This window comes from Balaenoptera borealis (genome assembly GCF_965194805.1).
Source record: "Balaenoptera borealis genome assembly, chromosome: 8".
Lineage (NCBI taxonomy): Eukaryota > Metazoa > Chordata > Mammalia > Artiodactyla > Balaenopteridae > Balaenoptera > Balaenoptera borealis.
Window position 1 is genome coordinate 7566964 of NC_138865.1, and position 21981 is coordinate 7588944.

The window sequence follows — 21981 nt, forward strand, 5'->3', positions numbered from 1 at the left end:
GAATGTACTAATTAAAAATTAAAAATTAATAGTAGTTATATCAGTGTAGTAGTTTAATGGGTGATTCTTACTTTTTCTTTAAATGTTTTGTACAGAACAGCACACATATCACCCTTCTAATTAGAAAAACATTAAGATAATTAACAAACCGTGTCCACACGTCCAATATGAGCTTTTGGTCCTGGAGCTCGGGTGGCAGAGACTCTTGTCAGATGTCTGTGAAGGCTCAGGGAGCAAGCAGAGCCTGTGTGGATGTGCAGATTTCAGGCCAAGGGAGCTGAGCTGCCTTCCAGGGGGAGACACTAGTGGGAAATTATGGGAATGTTCTGGGGGAACAGCGAGGCCACCTGCCTGGGAGGTGAGGCTGGAGGAGTAGGCTGAGCCAGAAGATGGGGTCTGGGATTCCGGGGGCCAGGGGGGGGGGGCTTTTGTCCCCCGACCTACAGGCTCAGGGCGCTCCACAGCAGAGCTTGGAGGGTGCGAGCCAATCAAGGAAGCTCTGTTTTCGACCGTGAGCCTCTCCTGCCCCACGTGCCCTAGGACAAGATGCTCACACGGGGCACAGCTGTCTCTGGATCCCAAGTCCCTTGACTGCACGCCTTGGGTCATTCAGCGGCAGACACCTGCGTGTCCAGAAAACGGAGGCGTTTAATGAAAAAGAGGAAGGAAGGGGAGGAACAGGAGGGGACAGGAATTCCCAGGAGGCCTGCGGGGAAGGCGAAGACAGAAACCCGCGCGCCGCGTGCATCTGTGAAAATGCTGCAGGTGCGGACGGGAGCGCCCCCCGACAGACCCAGCACAGGGCTCCCCCCAAGTCGCAGCCCTGGGCACACACAGAGCCCACTCCGGGGACGGGAAAAGGGGAAAACCTTAAGTCACGACAGCAGAAGCAACGGAGGTGGCTCTAGCTGGCTTGTGTGTCGCCGTCCGTCCTCCACGGGGAGAAGGCCCCCGCCCCGGCCTGGGGTGGTTTCCATCCGACCCAGCGAATCGGGACCAAAGCGGGGCTCCCCCACCGCTCCGCGCCCGGAACCCCCCTCCCTTTCTCCGGGCGGTGGCGACTGTTCCCAGGTGAGCCGCTGGGTGGCGCTGTCGGCAGTAACGGAGGATGCCGCGGCCTCGCAGCGGCTGGAAAGGCGGCCTGCGGCTGACGTGGATCCTGGAGCCTCGCCGGGAAGACCGAGGTTCGTGGGGTTCCAGGGACCCACCCGCAGGCTGAATTCGAAACGAATACAAACCCAGGGCGCCAGCTCTTGGCTGGCTTCAGCGTGAGGCTCCAGAAGGGGGTCTGTCCAATCTACGTACGACGAGGGGGCGCGAACGGCGGCGGCCCGTCTGCGAGCCTCGGGGAAACTGGTCCCTTGAGATTATAGGATTTACTCGGGTTCCTGTGGCTCCGGAGTCCAGTAAGTACACTTGTTTCTCATTTCGTTATTGGTTCGGTGAACAGTGTATGTTTGTTCAATAAATAAAAATGGGAAGGCGGGATCCACAGGGAAAAGAGAGAAGATAAGGTACCCCTGAAGCAGGTAGACTCTGTGGGAGGCCACAGCCATGCGATGCTGAGGCTGCCCCGGGAAGGACTCCACAGGCCTCTCTGGGCTGGAGAAGGGGTCCTGCCGCCGTCACTCCCAGCCTGTCAGACCCTCAGTCAGTTTCCCTGTAAAATGGGCACACTGACCAATGCCCTGCCCGTCTCAAAGGGAAAAAGGACACTAGGCAAGGACAGACTTTTTATTTTATTTTACTTTATTTTTTTAAATTTTTTTTATTTTTGGCTGTGTTGGGTCTTCGTTTCTGTGCGAGGGCTTTCTCCAGTTGCGGCGAGCGGGGGCCACTCTTCATCGCGGTGCACGGGCCTCTCACTATCGCGGCCTCTCTTGTTGCGGAGCACAGGCTCCAGACGCGCAGGCTCAGTAGTTGTGGCTCACGGGCCCAGCTGCTCCGCGGCATGTGGGATCTTCCCAGACCAGGGCTCGAACCCTTGAAGGACAGACTTTTTAAATTGTTGTGTGCTCAGTAAGTGTAAAGAATTATTAATATCCTCACCCCAGTCATCATTACTGGCAAATCATTGCCCTGTGATCCACAAAACCTCCCTGAGGCAGCAGAGCAAAGACCACCAAACCCACATCCTGGCTGCTTCGGCTTTACGCAGACATCAGTTTGGAGATAAGATTAAGCTCTGGTGTTTGCGCTTTGCAGCCACATTTCCTGGAAATTTGTACGTCCGTAGTTTGAGGGGATTTCAACCTGGAGCCATATAGGGGCTGAGATCAAAAAAGTGGGAAGGGGTGCCCAGACGCAGTGACCTTTCCAGATACATGGACCCTCTTTCAGAGGTTATGATGCCATAAGATGCCCGCCAACCTCACCCCACCCCCGTCCTCTGCATGTGACCCTGTCGGCTGCATTTGCCCAGGTCCTTATAGTTCCCCTCTACCACCACCACCACCACTAGATGTAGGCAGCAAGCTATAAAAGTCAGAAGGAAAACTAGGCAGGGCGCACTGTCCCTGTGTAAATAATTTACATGTTCGTAGCACTCTCTATACTTTGCATTTCACTCACTCAGAAGAAGACAAATGGCCCAATTTCAAAAATGGGCAAAAGGCTTGGATAAACATTTCACAAAAGAAGGTATATGAATGGCCAATAAGAACATGAAAAAGTGTTTAACATCACTAGTCATCAGCACATTAAAACCATGACAAGATACAACTGCCTGCCCACTGGACTGTTACGCTAAAGGATGACCACACCAGGTGCTTGTGAGGATGTGGAGGAGCTGGAACTCACCCACTGCTGGTGGGAGTGTAAAAAGGTATAACCACTTAGAAAAACAGTTTGACAGTTGCTTGAAAAATTCAGCATACACCTACAGGTGATCTAGCCATTCCGCTTTTAGGTATTTGCTCAGCAGGAATTAAAATACTGATTCACACAAAGACTTGCGCTCAAGTGTTCATTGCAGTTTTCTTTATAATAGCCAAGAAATGGAAACAACCCAAACTTCCATCCATGGTGAGTGAATAAAACAAACTGTGGTCTATTCAATGGAATACTACTCAGTAATAAAAAAAAAAAGTGAGCATGTACCTACAGAGACGAATCTACATATAAGAAGCCAGACAAGGGACTTCCCTGGTGGCGCAGTGGTTAAGAATCTGCCTGCCAGTGCAGGGGACACGGGTTCGAGCCCTGGTCCAGGAAGATCCCACACGCCGCGGAGCAACTAAGCCTGCAAGCCACAACTACTGAGCCTGTGCTCTGGAGCCCGTGCTTCGCAACAAGAGAAGCCACCACAATGAGAAGCCTGCACACTGCAACTAGAGAAAGCCCGCGCGCAGCGATGAAGACCCAGTGCAGCCAAAAATAAATAAATAAATAAATAAATATATTTTTTAAAAAAAGAAGCCAGACAAAAAGGAGCCCATACGATATGATTCCACGTATATAAAATTCTAGAAAATGTAGTTGAATCCATAGTTAGAGCCAAATCAGTGGTTGCCTGGGGCCGGGGGGCGGGGGACAGAGAAAAGCAGCAGTGCCCCCAGGGGCACAAGAAAACTTTGGGGAGTGATGGATGTTTTCATTATTTTCATTAATGTGATGGTTTCATTGTGCATATTCATGGGTCAAAATTTATCAAAGTGTATACGTTAAATACATGCAGTTTATTGTATGCCAGTTGTACCTCAATAAAGCTGTTAATGTTGTTTAATTTTTAAAAAGGAACAAACTCACAGGGAACTCCACTGTACTGTAGAAACTAACACAACATTGTAAAACAACTATACCTCAATAAAAAAAATATATTTTTTAAAAAGGAACAAACTATTGATACACATAATAACATGGATGATTTTCAAAATCGTTATGTTGAATGCAAGGAGCCAGACATAAAAGAGAATGCCCTGTGTGGTTCCAGTAATATAAGATTCTCGAAAATGAAAATACTCAGTAACAAACAGCTTATCAGTGGTTGCCTGGGGACAAGGGTGAAAGCAGGGATGAATTACAAAGGGGCACAAGGAAACTTTGGGGGGATGGAAGTCTGTTCCCCGACCAGGGATGGAACCTGTGCCCCCTGCATTGGAAGTGTGGAGTCTTAAGCACTGGACCGCCAGGGAAGTCCCAATGTAGGCATGTGTTGAAACTCATCAGCCTTATTGGTGATCTGGAAAGCGTTTAGTGGTCTGGATAGAAGATCAAACCAGCCACAACGTTCCCTTAACCCAAAGCCTAATCCAGAGCGAGGCCCTAACTCTCTTCATTTCTTTGAAGGCTGAGAGATGAGGAAGCTGCCGAAGAAAAGTGAAGCTAGCAGAGACGGGTTCATGAGGTTGAAGGAAAGAAGCCGTCTCCACCACGTAAAAGTGCAGAGTGAAGCAGCAAGTGCTGATGTAGAAGCTGCAGCAAGTGACCCAGGAGATCTAGCTCAGATAATTCACGATGGTGCTATGTAATAAGGAAGACCCTTTGTATTCTATTACAAGTTAATCACTGAAAGGATGTTTCCCAGAAGCTTAAATGATACATAATGGCCCATCCCTGGGAACCCTGCCCCCCAGGTAGTGAGCACGAAGCTAAAACACCTGTGTTTAGCTCCCAGGAAACACCCTGACCAGGCCCACCTGCGAATGGCTGCCGGCAGGAAGAAATGAACGCATCCCCTCTGGAGGCTGACTGAACCAGGACTTTACTCCCACCCCTTTCAGTATAAAAGAAGTCTGAATACTAACTAGGGGAAGATGGCTCCTTGGGACACGAGTCTACCATCTTCTGAAGCCAGCCAGGAGCCTTGCTGCTTGTGGCCTGCAGGCCCCAGATCGCGGAATTTTCTGGTAAGGCCCGGACAGCTGCTGGGAACACTTGTCCTGAGACTCTTTGCTTCAAAATTCCCTGAAGCAGCGCTGGCTGCCACTTGGCAAGTGGAGCAGGGAATTGACATCTGGGAGCTGAGAGGCTCAATACCGTAGGGTAAGTCACTCTGGTGTATGGCCAGAAATTTTATTTCCTCTGTTTTGGGCTTTTTTTCTCCAGAATAAGCCAGTTTGCTTTGTATTTGAGTGGGGTACCCTGTTGGAGAGAGGAATGAGTTGCTAGACTTGTACCTGATCTGTGAACCAGTTCGTTTGTTTCTTTGGATGCTAGCATTTGTGTGTGCCATTTGTGTTTTGTTTGTCTGGTATTTCTGTCTTTAAAAATTGGGGAACTGGGCTTCCCTGGTGGCGCAGTGGTTGAGAATCCGCCTGCCAATGCAGGGGACACGGGTTCGAGCCCTGGTCCGGGAGGATCCCACATGCCGCGGAGCAACTGGGCCCGTGAGCCACAACTACTGAGCCTGCGCATCTGGAGCCTGTGCTCCGCAACAAGAGAGGCCGCGATAGTGAGAGGCCCGCGCACCGCGATGAAGAGTGGCCCCCGCTTGCCGCAACTAGAGAAAGCCCTCGCACAGAAACGAAGACCCAACACAGCCATAAATAAATAAATAAATAAATAAAATTAAAAAAAAAAAAATTGGGGAACGTTTCAACTATCCCTAAAGAAGGTCCTCTGGGGTGCATTTTGGACAAGTGGTCTGATTACAGCTATGAACCCATGACTGACAGGAAGATGACATTTTATTGTAACAATGTATGACTACAGTGCCTGTTAGGATCTCCAGGAGTGGCTTAGGCAGGGTTATCTTGGGACCCTGTGCATCATGTACTGTCACCCTTGCTCTGTTAATTACATTGTTTGTGGTCTCCTGTATCGTTGGCCTGGCCAAGGAGTCACATTGCATGGGGGTTGGGTTGACGGTTCTTGTGATATGTAAAACCCCCGAGACAAAACTTGAGGGTTTATTTAGGGTTTTCTGTTTGTTCTTTGGGTTTCTTATTTCATTTTATTTTGGTACCATTTCTCCATTTACAGACTGATGTCAAATTGAGGAAAAGAACCAACATACCTGTCTGCTCTTTTCCAAAAGTGGGACATTCCCAGGGAAAAGAGAAAGTTTCCACTTGGTTCCTAAAATCACCAAAAGCCGCATCCCAGAATTCAGCCCAGTTGGTTGATGCCAAGGCAAAAAGGCGTCCTTTTAATGGTTAGAGATGATCAATTGCTATTTATGGTTTCACGGTGGCCTTGAGTGGCTCTATAGCTATTCTGTGAAGACGTGAGGAAGAATGACGAAATCCTCTATGTGAAAGCATTTGTGCTCTTATATCCGGGTGGGAAAAAGTCAGACAACTGTCACCTTATGGTAAAAGAAACCCAAGGGAAAATCTGTCATACAGGAAGAAGAGAAAGGGAACAAGGTTTAGGATATGGTGCTCCAACCTCTGGCCAAGCTGGCTGTCCCAACTGCTCCAGCTGTTATGCCAATATACCCACCCCTCCCACTGCCTCTCATTCCCATCCAGCCCCAGTTCCCGACACTGGGGCTCAGGAAGCTGTGGTACTGGCTCCCCCTCCTCGTAGGGATCAATTAGAAAATCCTGTGTTAGTTCCTGGGACACAGGGACCTGGTCTGGTATCGCCATCTAAGACCCAATAGGGCACCCAATTTGGGCCAGGAGCCACTCCCAGGGCAGGGCAGTTTCCCTTCCGTCATTGTCCTATAGGGGCCTAAATGCAGTGCGAGCTTGGAATCCATAACAGCTACACTAAAGAACAGATTTTCAGTGTAGATGAAATGCCTTATATTGGAAGAAGATGCCACCTAGGACTTTCATAGCTAGAGAGGAGAAGTCAATGCCTGGCTTCAGAGATTCTAAGGACAGGCAGACTGTCTCATTAGGTTAATGCAGCTGGTGACTTTAAGTTGAAACCAGTGCTCACTTACCATTCCCAAACTCCTAGGACCCTTAAGAATTATGCTAAATCTACTCTGCCTGTGCTCTGTAAATGGAACGACAGGGCCTGGATGATATGACATGTTTAGAGCATGGTTTACTGACTATTTTAAGCTCATGTTGAGACCTACTGTTCAGAATAAAAGATTCCTTTCAAAATATTACTGCTCATTGACAGTGCACCTGGTCACCCATCATCTGATGGAGACATACAGTAACATTAATGTTGTTTTTGTGCCTGTTAACACAATGCCTGCAGACTATGGATCAAGGAGTCCTTTCGACTTTCAAGTCTTACTACTTAAGAAATACATTTAATAAGGCTATAGCTGCCATAGATAGAGATTCCTCTGATGGAACTGGGCAAAGTCCATTGAAAACCTTCTGGAAAGAATTCACCATTCTAGATGCCATTAAGAACATCCGTGATTCATGGGAAGAGGTCCAAATATCAACATGAACAGGAGTGTGGAAGAAGCTGAGTCCAGCCTTCATGGATGACTTGGAGGGGTTCAAGACTTCAGTGGAGGAAGTCACTGCAGATGTGGTGGAAACTGTAGGAGAACTAGAATTAGAAGTGCAGCCTAAGGATGTGACTAAATTGCTACAATCTCATGATAAACCTTGAATGGGTGAGGATTTGCTTTTTTTTTTTTAATTTATTTATTTTATTTATTTATTTTTGGCTGAGTTGGGTCTTTGTTGCTGTGCGCATGGGCTTTCTCCAGTTGCAGCAAGCAGGGGCTACTCTTCGTTGTGGTGCGCGGGCTTCTCATTGCGGTGGCTTCTCTTGTTGCGGAGCACAGGCTCTAGGCGCACGGGCTTCAGTGGTTGCGGCACACGGGCTCCGTAGTTGTGGCACACGGGCTTAGTTGCTCCGCAGCATGTGGGATCTTTCTGGACCAGGGATCAAACCTGTGTCCCCTGCATTGGCAGGCGGATTCTCAACCACTGCGCCACCAGGGAAACCCCGAGGATTTGCTTCTTATGGATGAGCAAAGAAAGTGGTTTCTTGAGATGGAATCTGTGAAGACTGTTGAAACAACAACAAAGGATTTAGGATATGACATCAACTTAGTTGATAAAGCAGTGGCAGGGTTTGAGAGGATTGACTCCAATTTTGAACGAAGTCCTACTTTGGGTAAAATGCTATCAAACAGCATTGCCTGCTACAGAGAAATCATTCATGAAAGGAAGAGGCAACGGATGAGGCACACTTCACTGTGGTCTTACTTTAAGCAATTGTCACGGCCACCCAGCCTCCAGCACCCACCTCCCTGATCAGCCAGCAGCATCAACATCGAGACGGGACCCTGCACCAGCAAAAAGAGTGTGATTTGCTGAAGGCTCAGATGAGGGTTAGCATTTTTTAGCAAGAGAGTATTTTTTAGTTAGGGTATGTACATTGTTTTATTTTATTATTATTATTTTCTCTTCTGGCTGAGCCGCACGGCTTGTGCGATCTTGGTTCCCCAACCAGGGATTGAACCCAGGGCCCCGGCAGTGAGAGCACAGAGTCCTCACCACTGGACCGCCAGGGAACTCCCCGTACATTGTTTTAGACTTAATGCTGTTGCACACATAACAGACTGCAGTATAGCATAAACATAACTTTTATATGCACCGCGAAACAAATTCATGTGACTCGCTTTATTGCAGTATTCGCTCTATTGTGGCGGCCTGGAACCAAACCCACAGTACCCTGAAGCAGGCCTGTACTAAGTTTTGGTGTAATCGGTTGCTCATAATGTAGTCAGCAATGGGCAAAAGCACTCAACCTGAGACCCAGGGCTGAGTTTCAGTTTCTGCTCTTCCCCTGGTTTCTGTGTCACTCTACACTGTGAGCCTGGTCATCGTCCTAGACAATTCAGAATCAATAACAAGGATCCCATAGACTGGGTAGCTAACCCAACATTTGCTTCTCACATTTCTGGAGGCTGGAAACCCAAGACCAAGGCGCCAGCAGATCCAGTGTCTGGGTGAGAGGTGCCTTGGCGCTGTGTCCTCATGTGCTGGAGAGAGAGCTCTGATCTTTCTCCTATGAGGACACTCATCCCATCATGGGGGCCCCAATCTCCTAATTTTATAAAAACTTAATTATCTCCCAAAGGCCCCGCCACCTAATACCATCCACTGGGGGTAAGGACTTCAACATGTGAATTTAGGGGGTGGAGGGAGGAACATAACAGTTGTCTTTTTTAAAAAATAGCATGAAAATACTACTTGCCTCACAAGTTTGTTTAAAGGGTCAAGCGTGTACAGAGCACGCAGTGCCGGGCAAGGCCCAGAGAAGAGTCTTAATAAATAAATGCCAGCATCTTCTCTGACCACACTTTTCCCACCCCATTGTCCCACTTGGCAATGGACCATCCCCTCCGTCAAATGGACTTGGAGTGCCTGCCTGCCCGCAGGGTTGCTGCAGGAATCATATGGGAGTGTGTCTGGGGAGGCTTTGTAAACCAAAGCAGCCCGTGAGGGCTGTCATTAGCGGGTCAGGGCCTGTCTCAGGACAGTGTGCGCTGTGGGTTCCTCTAAGGAGGCTCAAATCGGGGCGCCCCAGGAGTCACTGTGCTCACATGGACGGATAGAGAGTGACGGAGAGACTTGTCCACACTGCTGACATCAGGCCCACACGTTACCTATTGCCAAAGAGCTGGGGCTTTATAAAGCTCAGACTCCAAGGTAGAGAAAGGCATGTGACTCCACAGTCAGGAGACGCTGAGGTCACTTCATGGGCCAAAGCTGCAGAGAGGAAGCAAAAATGCCAAAAATAAAAGACCCTTCCTAACCACTTCCGAAGAAAGCAGCGGAGTTTCACTGCGCCGTGAGGTCTGCGCCCTGCCCTGAGCCGTCCAGGGGCTCTGCCCTCGAGTCTTCCTGAAATGGGAGCCGGGCTGGGCAGGCTCAGGTCCGGTAAGCACGCAACCCTCTGAAATCATGTCCTGGCAGCAGGCGAGGAAATACGCAAACCGGGAGGGAAAGAGGAAAGAAAACAACCATGACTTGGTCAAATCATGCCACAGGTCCCTGTGTGCAGAGTTTGGCTCTCTGAAAATTTTGTCTCAAAATCTGATTTTCCTTTTTCCCCACCTGTATTCCTTTATTCCCAAATACCTGGACAAAGCCATAAACGAATACCAACGAATTCAAACGAATCATTTGAAAAGCAGGCTATACAGCAACGAAACTGAGTGAAGAACAGCTATATAAATCAATATGGATCAATGTTAGGCGTATAACATTGAACCAAAAAAGCATGTCACAAAACTAGGATGTACACCATTCTAATAAACCTCAAAATAAATAGGACTGAACAATTACCATTTACAGATTCATAATTCACAGCAATACTATTTTTAAAAAGGTAAAATAGTGATAGAAGTTCAACTTTGAATATGTATTACCTCTGGGAGGGAGGGGGTAGATAGGGAAAAAGTATACAGGTGATGTACTTTCATGGCTAACACTGTTACTCCAGAGGTGGGTAGTGGGGTCACAGACTCATGTCATTATTATGTTCCATCACCTACATGTTTCACATACACTCTTAAAATCTGGATTCCTTTTATGCAATTTTCCTATAATATTTTCCACAGAAGTGAATATAAACATATTAAAGAATTTTGAAAAATTAAAAGGGAGAAAATCTTCCACAGTCCTACTATTTCAGCTTTCCCTCTGCAATGGGTCTCCTTTTTACCCAGTCATAATCAGACTGTACATAATTCTGCTTTCTGTCCTTAATTTGGAAAACTGTTTATAATAGTACCTAAAAATCTTCAAAATCATCCTTCTTCATGGCTACATATTGGAATATCTATACTTCATGAAAATTCCAAGAATATCAATGACTTCTGTATAGTATACATAAATTTAATAGAAAATAAAGATGCTGTTGTGTGAGTCTTCTAGGGCTGCCGTATCAAATTACCACAAACTGGACTGAAAACAGTAGAAATTTATTCATTCACAGTTCTGGAGATCAGAAGTCCAAAAATCAAGGTGTCAGCGGGACCATGCTCCCGTCAAAGGGTCTAGGAAAGAATCCTTCCTTGTTTCTCTCGTAGCTTCTGCTGACTCCTGGCAGTCTTTGGATTCCTTAGCTTGTAGCTGATCACTCTCATCTCTGCCTCTGTCTTCGTATCCCCTTCTTCTCGGTGTGTCTCTGTGTGTCCTCCTCTTTTTTTTTTTTTTTTTTTCCCCTGGCTGTGTGGTGTGGCTTGTGGGATCTTAGTTCCCCGACCAGGGATCAAACCCAGGCCCTCAGCAGTGAAAGCACCAAGTCTTAACCAGTGGACCACCAGGGAATTCCCTTCCTCTTCTTATAAAGACACCAGTCATTGGATCTGGGGGGGCCAACCCTAATCCAGTAGGATCTCAACCTAATTACATCTGCAAAGACCCTCCTTCCAAATAAGGTCACACTCTGAGGTTCTGGAAGGGCGTGAATTTTGGGAGATACTATTTGACCCACTTCGGCTGCCTTCTGCAAAACTCTGAAATGCCCAACACTGGCTTTGAAGCAAGGTGTCAGTGGGCTGCCACAAGCCAACCAACCCAAGTGTGCTGGCTGTCGTCTCTTAATCATATCGTAGAAAGTTGGCACCAGAAGAGACCTTGGAAATCTGTCCAAACTTCTCATTTCATCAATGAGGAATTTGAGAGTCAGTGGAGAGGTGATTCATCCCAGGAGACTCCAGTTTCCAGGTACAGTCGAGGAGTCTACCTCAGGCCAGTGTTAACTGGGCCCAGAATAAACTCCAGCCTCCATCTCAAAGAGCTATTTCAGGATTGTGTTATTTACCTACTGCCAAGTAACATTAGCGCACCATTCCTTAAAACGCATCTACTGTCACACAGCTGCTGTGCGTCGGGAACCTGGACACAGCTTTGCTGTCCTCTGCTCAGTCTCTCTCACAAGGTTGTAGTTGGCCAAGGCTGAGGTCTCGTCTGAAGGCTCAGCTCAGGGAGGAACCACTTCCAAACTCACTTCTGTGGTTGTCAGCAGGATTCAGTTCCTTTGGGGCTGTTGGACTGATGAGGGCCTTAGTTCCTAGCTGGCCTTTGGCTGGAAGCCACCCTCAGTTTCTTGACTTAAGCAATAGAAATTAATTTTTTCACAGTTCTGGAGCCTGGAACTCTGAGATCAAGGTGTCAGAAATGTTGGTTTCTTCTGAGGCCTCTCTCCTTGGCTTACGGATGGTCACTAAATTAGGTTCCTGAACCCAATTCTAACTGGGGGGGGGGGGCGGTGGTATCCCATACCAACAAACAATCCTCAGACACCACCAGGGTATCCTACAATTCAACTCAATTCTAACATGTCTACCCAGAGATAGCATCCGATCCCACAGGTTAAGGATTCAGTCCTACAAGACTGCCCCTCTCCCCCACTTCAGACACAGTTAATTTGCTAGAGCAGCTCACAGAACTCAGAAAAACATTTTACTTACTAGATGACTGGCTTATTACAAAAGAATGTAGGTCAGGAACAGCCAGGTGGAAGAGATGCACAGGGCAAGGTATATGGGAAGGGATGGGGCCCTTCCATGCCCTCTCCAGGCACACGGCTCTCCCTGAATTTCCTCGTGTTCATCAACCTAGAAGCTTTCCAAACTCCATCCCTTTGGGTTTTTTGGATACTTCATTACATAGGCATGGTTGATTAAATCATTGGTGATGGCAACTGATCCAACCTCCAGCCCCACCCACCTCCCCAGGGGTTGCGGGTAAGACTGAAAGTTCCAACCCTCTAGTCACTTGGTTGGTCTCCCTGGCAAACGGCCCCCATCCTTAGGTGGGATCCAAAAGTCACCTCATTAACATCTATCACTCTCAAGCCTTAGGAAGTTCCAAGGGTTTGGGGAGCTGTGAGTCAGGAACTGTGGACAGAGACCAAATATATATGAGGAATATATTTTGGTCATCTGGGTGACCAAATATATATTTTTTATATATCACAGTATCACAGTCTCCTTCTCACCATGTGCTCATGTGGTCTTTTCCCCTCTGTGTCCTCTGCCTGGTCTCTACATTTTTTTCTTCTTATAAGGACAGCAGTGAGATTGGATGAGGGCCCACCCTAAAGGCCTCATTCTAACTCAGTCACCCCTTTGAAGACCGTATCTCCAGATACGGTCACACTCTGAGATACGGGGGCTTCAACAGATGAATTTGGGAAGGGGCACAATTCAGCCCATAGCGGGGACCTGGCCTCATTTCGCAGCCCTTACCACCCCTGGCTCTCACCAGAGCCCCGGCCCCAGCGTCTGCCTGACAGGATGGCTGGACCAGCAGCCCCGGAGCTCAGGGGAGACCCTTCCCCTGGGGGAGAGTCCAGCGTACTCTGGAGATCAGCCCCAGCATCCGGGGCCCGCAGGGGACACCTCTGGACAGCTGTTTATCCTCCTCCACAAATTCCCACTCACTCCTCAGGGCCGCTCCCCTCACACCCTGGCCCTCCCTGAACTGCTCCTGAACGCAGCCCCCAGCTCCACGCCACTCTCTGGCCCACCAGGGACCCTCACCCGGCAGGTCTGTGCAGCGAGCGACTGTGTAGAGCTGCTTGGAATGCATTCTTCGTGGGATTCCCCGAGGACACACCCTGCTGGTCCTTCTCCTCTTTCCCACGAGAACCAGCTCAGTGCTTGAGGGCTAGTAAGGGCACCACTGTATCCAAGCTGACTCATCCCTTTTTTTGTTTTTCATTCTTTTTTTTTGACTGCACCGCGCGGCATGTGGGATCTTAGCTCCCCAACCAGGAATCGAACCCACGCCCCCTGCGTTGGCAGCGCAGAGTCTTAACCACTGGACCACCAGGGAAGTCCCCAGATGGACTCATCCCTGAGATCAAATGTCCCAGCCTTGCTGTGAGGACAAAAATGTGTTCATCAAGAAATTATGATATATATATGTGTAACTGAATCACTTTGCTGTACAGCTGAAACTACGACGTTGCAAGTTAAGTACACGTCAACTTTAAAAAATGGTTAAAATTTTTTAAAAATTAAAAAATAAAAAGAAATTATGAACGACAGGGTCCTACTGTAGAGCACAGGGAACTATATTCAATAACCTGTGATAAACCATAATGGAAAAGAATCTGAAAAATAATGTATATACATGTATAACTGAATCACTTTGCTGTACAGCAGAAATTAACACAACATTGTAAATCAACTATACTTCAATAAAATAAATTTAAGAAAAAAAAAAAGGAAGTTATGGAACCAAAGCAGGGAGGATGGTGCCATCATAAGAGGAAAATCCTGCAGGTCCTATAGGTGCTGCCTGGCCAGACAGCCTTCAGAACTGCAGTCTGCTGCCCGAAAGAATGTCTCCCTCACTCTGATGACAGTTTTCTTTCTCTGTGTGGGCGATGAGAACTACTCACTTCTATGGCCAGAATCTTCCAGAACTGAGTAGAAGTTATCCCTTTCTTTAAGGCTTACATGCTCTATTTCTCCCAACTCCTCACCACCCTCTTAGTTTCTCTCCAACACTGAGGCCAAGTGTTAGTTACCACTTCGTCATAATCCCTGAATTGTTTTTTCTTCTAATAGAGAAATAGTTCTCTGAGCCAGACTCTTCTCAAAAACGGGAAAAGGACCTCAGAGCCGCCAACTCAGGGAAGCCTCTGATGGACTCTGACGTGACAAAGACAGGGCATGCGATGCAGAAGGGGGCCCACGAGGTGGTTGTGTACCTTTGTGCATTCACCCCCTCACGTCTGTGAATGGCTCCCCCCAGGGTTGTGCAGTGAACAATCTGCACAGCTGTTCAGTGTTTCCTGGAGAAAGATAAGATACAGCAAGAAGGATACAGATGTGGCCAGCGGACGATGGCCCCCAGATGGGGCTGGGAAAGTGCACTAAGGCTGACCAAGGAGCCCTTTCAGCTTTACTAGGATAGAGAAGAGGAATGAGGAGGGCTTGGGATGGCAAAGCACGGAAGGAAATGAAGGCCTTTCATGCCTTTCTCCTTTCATCTTCACCAAAGCGCGTGAAGCTCAGCAGGGAGGGGCAAAGCAAGCACCAGGAGGCCTCTGGTGTGCCAGGTCAGCGATGGGCGCCCCGCCTGCCCTTGTCCGCGCAGGGGCTGGGGCCGTGGAGGACTCTGGGCTCGGGAGTGAGCCCGGCACAACCGGCCTCCCTGGGTGAGGCCTCACCTCCACACGTTCTGTCACAGTGAGAAGCAAGTTTCTGGACAGTAAGAGACGGAGACCAAATGGCTTTGTGTTCCCTTTATTTCCTGACCTCCGGACTCTCCCTGGGCCACAGGGTGAACCTTGATGGGTGCCCAGGACCTGCAGCCAAACTCTGGGGCAGCACACCAGAGACTGGCTTGGAGCCCCTCTGTCCTTCCCCTGGGGCAGGCAGGGGGCCCACAGAGATGCGCTGTCGTAATTCCGCTGCATCTGTAATAATGAAGGGCAAGTGTCCTGGGTTTGAGCTGTCCAACAGAAACATTAAAATGCCAGCGAACTTTGTAGACCCAGAGGGGCTCCTGCAAGAGATCCTGCCGGCAGGAGGCAAGGTGTCCTCCTTCGCTGCCTGGCACGTTTGCTGGGAAAGGGGAACACAAACCGTGTGAGGGTCCAGACTAGACAGGGGTCCAGCTTAGCTCCGTCTGCCCCCGGAGGAGAGAAGCTTATTGCACAGTGAGTGCCGCGGCCCCCTGGGGCCGGGGGGGTGAGCGGCCAGGGGGCTCCTGGGGCAAGTCCGCGGACTTATTCAGAGGAGGGGCTGGGATAAGCACCACGTGCAGGGACAGAAACGGGGTCCTGGAAAGGGAAGAGGTGAGCAGGGCACCGTCCCTGCCTCCCAGGGCTCGCAGTATACTTACCCCGAATGACCACAAGGCATCAGCTCCAGTAGCTCGGGAGGGTGAGGTCCTTCCCGCCACGGGATCAATAAACGCTTCAGGGAAGAAGTGCGTTTATTCTTAGCCTGGAACTCAGGTGGAAATAAAGAGGGGAGACCACTGGAAGCAGAGGGCACTGCGAAGACAAATTCCGAGTTCCAAAGGCACGACAGGGAAAGAGCGTATGTAGAAATTCTTCGAAACAGAAGCCGTGCTGGGTCTACCGTCACCCCAGTCTAACCCCTGCTTAGCCCCCTCCCCCAGGCCCCAGGCCACACCCAGCCCTCCTCAGGTTGTGCCTGCCTTGTCCCTCGGCCCAAAGCTTTGTTCCTGCTGTTCCCTGCCTGGAGGGATCTGCGGCCTCTGCTGCCCAAGTCCCTTCCTCCTTTTCAGACTCTACTGTCGTTCAAAATCTAACTCAGAGGTCACTTTGGTAAAGCTGTCCCAGATTCTCTCAGTCAGAACCCCAGTCCTGCTCTCTTTCTCCCCCTCCTTTGCCGGACACGGACGTGTGTGTGTGTGTGTGTGTGTGTGTGTAGTGTACGTGTGGTATGTGTGTGGTGTGTGACGTGTGTGCTTGCGGTGTGTGTGTACACGTGTGTATTTGTGTGTGTTGAAGTACAGTTCATCTGGCTCCCCAGTAAAATGCCACCAGCCGGTTGGGCTGCGCTCTGGGGCCCCCCTGCTTTCTGCCCGCCACCTTCCCCCGGCACCTGGCTCTAGGAGGGCCCTTGGTGGTGTTGGTTACTGGTCCCGGCTTTAGTGCTGACTGGCTCTGGGTCCTTGGACAGGTTACCTCACTGTTCTGCCTCAGTTTCCTAATCTGTTAAAAGATCTTACAGGGTCGATGTAAAGACTGAATGACATTGTGCACTGAAAGTGCATGTAGACTATTATTATCTTTTTTTTGGCCATGCGTCGCTGCTTGCAGGATCTTAGTTCTCTGATCAGGGATTGAACCCAGGCCCTTGGCAGTGAAAGTGCGGAGTCCTAACCACTGGATTGCCAGGGAATTCCCTACTATTATCATTTATATTTACTTGTTATGTATGTATAACATATATTTTAAAATCTGTCTTTGCGAATTCCAAAGTCCTTTTCCTCTGGAACCCAGAGATAAGAATTTGCTTCAATGACTGCTGTTGAGCAAAAGAGGCTGGCCTGTCCTTGGGCTCACAGCGACCTGGGACTGTTCTGGAAAGACAAAGGCATACCTGTCATCCTCTTTGCAGCTCAAACCACAGGTCAGGCTCTTAGAAATCCATAAAATATTTAAGGCAAGGCCTTTGTTACACCATAGCTGGTCAACATTACTATAAATAAATGAACATTATCATTCATAACAATAAAGGGGATGAGAGACAGGTGACTTGATTATGTAGCCCTAACCCAACCCTAACCCTAACCCTAACGCAGAGAAGGGAGAAGTCAAGTGATTTAATGAAGAGTCTGAACATTAGGAATTTGAGAAAAAAGACTCTTGCCTTTAGAGAAACCATCCATGACTGCACTGCTTGTGGAGAAAATGGCCCTTGGGTCTTGGTGGGGAGGGCTGTCCCCCATCCCACCCCAGGCACTGCACTGCTCTGGGTTGGGTCCATTCTGGAGGCCATGCTTTCAGGGAGATAGTGGTCAATGGTAAGAAACCCGAACAGGATGAGGTCAGGTCTGGGAACCGAATCCCAAGGGCATGAGCTGATGGAATCGAGGCCATTTGGCCCAAATCAAAGGATGTGGCAGCCTCACCTGGGCAGAAAGTGATACTTGAACCTGGGGGGGGTGGGCAAGTAGGACAGAGATCTAACTCCGTATTCAGACGTCAGGGGGGCCTGGTGAGGTAGCAAGCATCCTGGCACCCTCACTGTTCAGGCACAAGGCCAGTGACCACCAGCCAGGGTTCAAGTTACCTATAGAAAGTACTACTGCCTTGTAACCTTTGGCAGTGGATGTATGGGCTATTGTAAACAGTTGACCTCCGCGAGAGCAGAGAGCCTGTCAAGACCCTCTCTGTATTCCCAACATCCAGGACAGTACCTGGCACGTACAAGGCCCTCAATCACGTTGAGGTGCCTTTCAATTTTAAGATTACTTAGACTTTTTCAAGGACAATAAAAATAAATAATAATGCTACTGGACTTCCCTGGTGGTCCAATGGTTAGGACTGCACGCTTCCACTGCAGGGGGCATGGGTTCGATCCCTGGTTGGGGATCCCGCATGCCATGCAATGTGGCAAAAAAAAAAAAAAAAAATGCTACTAAGAGAGACCTCACCAAAAAGGCTCCACTAATGTGGATGTAGAAATATCCTCTAAACACCCTTTCTTCATTTATGCAGCAAACAGCCCATCACAAAAGGCACAAGAGGTGGGTTGTAACCCCAGCATGTTTTTGACCTGGGAGTAACACATTTTCCACATATTCAGAACCAGCAGACAATTTCTCTACTAGTAAGACTAGCCCAAGGGAAGTCCCTGAGGGTAGACCGTAAAGCAATGCTGAGCAGGCTTTTCACATTTCCTCTCTTCTTGCTATTAATTAGTTTTTACTATTAAGCTCTGTGAAAAATACTACTGTCACCCCCTGCATAATTATCAAAAGCACAAAAACATTCCAGATTTAGGAGCAGGGAGAAAGAGGCTGGGGAAAGAAATGGCAGGGTCTCATAATAATGAGGACCTGTGGAGGCCACTACTTGGCTAGAAGCTTTCCCTGGTGTTACGGGCTGAATCGTGTGTTTCCCCCACCGCCCAATATTCATATGTTGAAGCCCTAATCCCCAGTACTTCTGAATGTGACTGTGTTTGGAGATAGAGCCCTTAAAGATGTGATTAAGTTAAAATGAAGCCAGGCCTTGAGGGTGGGCCCTAATCCAGCCTGACCTGTGTACTTATGAGAAAGTGAAATTGGAACACAGAGAGACACCAGTGGTGTTCAAGCACAGAGGAGGGACCACCACAGGGCTGAGAGAGATGGCGGCCATGTGCAAGTCCAGGATAGAGGCCTCAGAAGAAACCAACCCTGCTGACGCCTTGATCTCAGACCTCCAGCCTCCAGAACTGTGAGAACGCAAATTTCTGTTGTTGAAGCCCCCGAGTCTGCGGTTCTCTGTTGCAGTAGGCTGAGCAGACGAATGTACCTGGGATACTCCCTTTCACCCTTATAACCACTCTGATTATTTTGCAGAAGAAATCGAGGCTCACAGACATCAGTTAACCTGTCCCAGTTCGCACAGCGAGTGAGTGGCAGAGCCTGGATCTGGCATCAGGTTTGTGGGTTGCAAAACTCACATTCTGGGCTTCCCTGGTGGCGCAGTGGTTAAGAATCCGCCTGCCAATGCAGGGGACACGGGTTCGAGCCCTGGTCCGGGAAGATCCCACGTGCCGCAGAGCAACTAAGCCCGTGCGCCACAACTACTGAGCCTGCGCTCTAGAGCCCGCGAGCCACAGCTACTGAGCCCACGTGCCACAACTACTGAAGCCCGCGCGCCTAGAGCCCGTGCTCTGCAACAAGAGAAGCCACCACAGTAAGAAGCCCGCGCACCGCAACGAAGAGTAGCCCCCGCTCGCCACAACTAGAGAAAGCCCGCGCGCAGCAATGAAGCCCCAATGCAGCCACAGAAAAAAAAAAAAAAAGTGAACCCTAATGTAAACTGTGGACTCTGGGCAATAATGATGTTCAAATGTAGGTTCACCACTTGTAGCAAATGTACCATCTGGTGGGGGATGGCGGTACCGGGGGAAGCTGTATGCTTGCCGGGGGCAGGGACTATACGGGAAATCTCTGTACCTTCCCATCAATTTTGCTGTGAACCTCAACAGGCTCTAAAAAATTGTCTATTAATAAAACAACTGAGGAGTTCCCTGGCGGTCCAGTGGTTAGGACTTGGCGCTCTCACTGCCGTGGCCCCAGGTTCAATCCCTGGTCGGGGAACTAAGATCCCGCAAGCCCTGTGGCACAGCCAAAAATAAAAAATAAAAAATAAATTTACAAAAACTGAAGAAATCTTCAGGGCAACCTTGGTAGGTGTGTCTGGAACATGTTCCCTTGCCTGGGAGGGCTTCTGCAGCATGAGCGCCTCACTCGTGCCAACTACGAAGGAGCTGCACCTCCACCCGCCTCCCGCCGCTGGGCTCCCCTGGGGCACCTGGAACCCGGGAGGCCAGGACAACGTGGAGTCTCCACGCGCGCTCAACCCCACAGCAGTCCTGCCCTGACCCGCTTCGTGCAGCTGAGCAAGGTTGGGATTTCCAAAAGGAACTTTCCTGGAGAAACAAAATTAAAAAGAGAGAGCACAGCTGAACCCAGAACTGCAACCGATACAGGGAGGATCTTGAGCTAGGCCAGGTTGGGACAGATGAGACCCTGTGGGGTGGATGAATGTCCGCAAGGACCCCGACCTCAGAGGAGGGGGCAGGCAGCTGTACGTGAGGCAGGGAAGGAGAGAGGAGAGGTCGGGGTGACATGAAATGCAGCACGGCGGGGTCCGCAAAGAACATCTTCTGGAAGGAGATGCCTCGTGTTCTGGATGCCTTTCTGCAAGGTACAGCCCTCCTCCACCTCATGGCCTCGAGCTGCCCATCCTCACGGTCTATTCCTAAATCTCCAGGAGGGTTTACTAAACTCACCAGGTTCAGTGTGAGCTTCAGAAATGGAACAAGCGTGGTGGATCTTCTCCGGCGGTCCAGTGGTTAAGACCTCGTGCTTCCACTGCAGGGGGTGAGGGTTTGATCCCTGGTCAGGGCACTAAGATCCCCCATGCCTCACAGTGTGGCCAAAATAAATACAGAAATACATAAATAAAGTAATAAAGAAGTTGAACAAGGGTGGAGTTTTACGTCTTCAGAAAGCAAGCACGCCCTCCTCCCCCAGTATCCTCCTTCACCTGGAGATTTGCAACATCTAGGGACACCTTTAACATCCAAAGACCGTCAGAATGGAAGTTTTCCATCCATTTTACCTGAATCTAAAGGGAGGGGAGGTCCCAGGTGAAAACCTAAAGTGCAAGAAAATAGCAAAGCGTAAAAGGGAGCAAGGATATTTTTGCTAACAGAGCACAGACATTTTTGCCTTGATTAACTCAGACTTGTCTCAGACACACAGACCCTGGTTCCCCTCCTGCCCCTGGGCTTGAGCTGATGTGCTGGTTCACGGCAACGGCTGGCTGCAGGCTTGAGCTCAGCCTGTCCTCCTGCCCTCGGCTTCCTGATGGACCTCTGGCCCAGCGCTACCAGCAGATTGCTGACAGCTAGAAGCCGGCCTCCTACAGGTCACATTCCCTCTGCTGGCAGGAGGCACCATTCTTTTTTTTTTTTTTTTTTTTAACTTTATTTTTGGCTGCGTTGGGTCTTTGTTGCTGAGCGCGGGCTTTTCTCTAGTGTGGTTAGCGGGGGCTACTCTTCGTTACGGTGCGCGGGCTTCTTATTGCGGTGTCTTCTCTTGTTGCAGAGCACAGGCTCTAGGCATGTGGCCTCAGTAGTTGTGGCTCGCGGGCTTAGTTGCTCCGCGGCATGTGGGATCTTTCCGGACCAGGGCTCGAACCCATGTCCGCTGCATTGGCAGGTGGATTCTTAACCACTGTGCCACCAGGGAAGCCCAGGAGGCACCATTCTTTTATGGGTTCACGAGCCTGTTACCCCAGCCATGAGCGTGTGTGAAGCTCCGGCTCCAGGACTGAAGGCCACTTCTGGCTGAACTGAAGGCAGAAAACTGAGCTGGGATTCAGGCTGTACCCTGCCCCCAACGAATGCTCAAGCCCTTCTCAGCTCTTGTTGCAAATTCACCAACTTCCCCCACCTACTCCCTGATGACTAATCCACTACTTCCCTTCACACACGCAAATTAGATGATTAACAATCAGAAGATACTTTATTCATCCAGTCACAGATCAATGCCAATTAGAGGAGGTTTTCTCACCTCCACAGAACCCAAGACAAACAGACGAGGATGGGGAGCTCACACAGGTAGACATCTGGAGGAAACAAAGGATTTCATATCTCACCATGGATTTCTTTTCTTTTCTTTCTTTTCTTTTTTTTTGAATTTTTTTGGCTGTGCTCTGCAGCATGTGGGATCTTAGCTCCCTGACCAGGGATCGAACCCGTGCCTCCTGCAGTGGGAGCATGGAGTCTTAACCACTGGACCTCCAGGGAAGTCCCCTCACCATGGATTTCTAAAATCTAAAGACATCCTCAAGCAAAAGAAGAATTCATGAGAAATAAAAGCTCTTCTCTGAAGATTAGTTGATTTTTGAAAAGTACTTATTGGCCATCTACAG

The 21981-nt window shown here is 49.2% G+C and overlaps 1 long non-coding RNA gene across 1 annotated transcript; it reads left to right on the forward strand.

Annotated features, from left to right (window-relative positions):
• The first annotated feature begins 1122 nt into the window (after nucleotides 1–1122).
• On the forward strand, nucleotides 1123–21160 carry LOC309634071. The gene is made up of 3 exons (XR_014247833.1): nucleotides 1123–1406; nucleotides 4288–4983; nucleotides 18891–21160. It is a non-coding gene; the product is annotated as an uncharacterized lncRNA (long non-coding RNA).
• The last annotated feature ends 821 nt before the right edge of the window (nucleotides 21161–21981 follow it).